Source organism: Xylocopa sonorina, unplaced genomic scaffold, assembly GCF_050948175.1.
Source record: "Xylocopa sonorina isolate GNS202 unplaced genomic scaffold, iyXylSono1_principal scaffold0098, whole genome shotgun sequence".
Classification (NCBI taxonomy): Eukaryota; Metazoa; Arthropoda; class Insecta; order Hymenoptera; family Apidae; genus Xylocopa; species Xylocopa sonorina.
The window spans coordinates 340,747-343,539 of record NW_027490169.1 but is presented as its reverse complement, the minus strand read 5'-3'; positions in this window follow the sequence as shown (position 1 = coordinate 343,539).

Below are 2,793 nucleotides of genomic sequence, written 5' to 3'. Positions count from 1 at the left end.
TGCGATATCTCGTTTTAAGAAGCATTAGAAATCTGTGGCTTCGATACGAGGACATCTGCCATCGCTATATCCTAGCAAGGAAGTGTCGCATTTACTTTCATTTGAAAAGTATGCGAGGTATACATGACACTTCGCAATGAATATTATATCTTATCATAAAACATAGAAATGAGATGCGATATTGCGATTTAAGAAGGATTAGAATTCTATTGCTTCGATACGTAGACATCTGAGAACGCTACTTCCAAGCAAGGAAGTGTCGCATTTACATTCTTCTGAAGTGAATACGTAGTACACATGACACTCCGCAGTGAATATCATATCTTATCATGAAACATAGAAATGAGATGCGATATCGTGTTTTAAGAAGCATTAGAACTCTATTGCTAATATACGTAGACATCTGCAAACGCTACTTCTTAGCAAGGAAGTGTCGTATTTACATTCTATTGAAGTGAATACGACGTATACATAACACTGCACTATGAATATTATATCTTATCATAAAACATAGATGTGAGATGCGATATCTCGTTTTAAGAAGCATTAAAACTCTGTTGCTTCGATACGTAGACATCTGCCATCGATATATACTAGCAAGGCAGTGACGCATTTACATTCATTTGAAGTGTATGCGAGGTATACATGCCACTTGGCATTGAATATCATATCTTATCATGAAACATAGAAATGAGATGCGATATCGCGTTTTAGGAAGCATAAGAACACTATTGCTACGTTACGTAGACATCTGCAAACGCCATTTCCTAGCAAGGAAGTGTCGCAGTTACATTCTTTTGAATTGTATACGAGGTATACATAAAACTACACAATGAATATTATATCTTATATCGGAACATATGAATGAGATGCGATATCGCGATTTAAGAAGCATTACAACTCTATTGCTTCGATACGTAGACATCTGCAAACGCTATTTCCTAGCAAGGAAGCGTCGCATTTACATTCATTTGAAGTGAATACGAGAAATACATGAAACTTCGCAATGAATATTATATCTTATCATGAAACATAGAAATGTGATGTGAGAGCGCGTTTTAAGAAGCATTAGAACTCTATTGCTACGATGCGTAAACATCTGCAGACGCTGTTTCCTAGCAAGAAAGTGTCGCATTTACATTCTTCTGAAGTGTATGCGAGGTATACATAACACTCCACAATGAATATTATATCTTATCATGAAGCATATAAATGAGAAGCGGTTTCGCGTTTTAAGAAGCATTAGAACTCTATTGCTACGAAACGTCGACATCTGTTAACGCTAATTCCTAGGAAGGAAGTGTCGTATTTACATTCTTTTGATCTGAATACGAGGTATACATGACACTCCACAATGAATATTATATCTTATCATGAAACATAGAAATGAGATGCGATATCTCGTTTTAAGAAGCATTAGAACTGCTTTGCTTCGATACATAGACATCTGCCAACGCTATTTCCTAGCAAGGAAGAGTCGCATTTACATTCATTTGAAGTGAATACGAGGTATACATAACACCGCACAATGAATATTATATCTTATAGTGAGATTTCGAAATGAGATGCTATATCGCGATTTGAGAAGCATTAGAACCCCATTAATACGATACGTAGACATCTGCAATCGCTATTTCCTGGCAAGGAATTGTCGCATTTACGTTCTTTTGAAGTAAATACGAGGTATACATGACACTTCGCAATGAATATTATATCTCATCATGAAACATAGAAATGAGGTGCGACATCTCGTTTTAAGATGCATTAGAACTCTATTGTTTCCATACCTAGTCATCTTGAAACGCTATTTCCTAGCAAGGAAGTGTCGCATTTACATTCTTTTGAAGTGAATACAAGGTATACATGACACATCGCAATGAATATTATATCTTTACATGAAACATATAAATGAGATGCGCTATGGCGTTTTAAGAAGCATTGGAAATCTATTGCTACGATACGTAGGCAACTGCAAACGCTATTTCCTAGCAAGGAAGTGTTGCACTTACATTCTTTTGAGGTGAATACAAGGTTTAAATAACACTCCACAATGAATATTACATCTTATCACGAAACAGATATGGGATGCGATTTCGCGATTTAAGAAGCATTAGACCTCAAATGCTTCGATACGCAGACATCTACAAACGCTATTTCCTAGCAAGGAAGTGACGCATTTACATTCACTTGAAGTGAATACGAAGTATACATGACACATCGCAGTGAATATTATGTCTTATCATGAGACATAGAAATGAGATACCATATCGCGTTTTGAGAGGCATTAGAACGCTATTGCGACGATACGTAGATATCTGGAAACGCTATTTCGTAGCAAGGATGTGTCGCAATTACATTCCTTTCAAGTGAATACGAGGTATACATGACACTTCGCAATGAATATTATATCTCTTCATTAAACATAGATATGAGTTGCGATATCTTGTTTTAAGAAGCATCAGAACTCTGCTGCTTCGATACGTAGACATCTGGAAACGCTTCTTCCTAGCAGGGAAGTGTCGCACTTACATTCATTTGAAGTGAATATTAGGAGTATATAACACTTCGCAATGAATATTATATCTTATCATGAAACATAGAAATGAGATGCGATATCGCGCTTTAAGAAGCGTTAGAAATCTATTGCTACGATACGCAGACATCTGCAAACGCTATTTCCTAGCAAGGAAGTGTCGCATTTACATTCTTTTGATGTGAATACGAGATGTACATCACACACCACAATGAATATTATATCTTATCATGAAACATAGGATTGAGATGCGACATCGC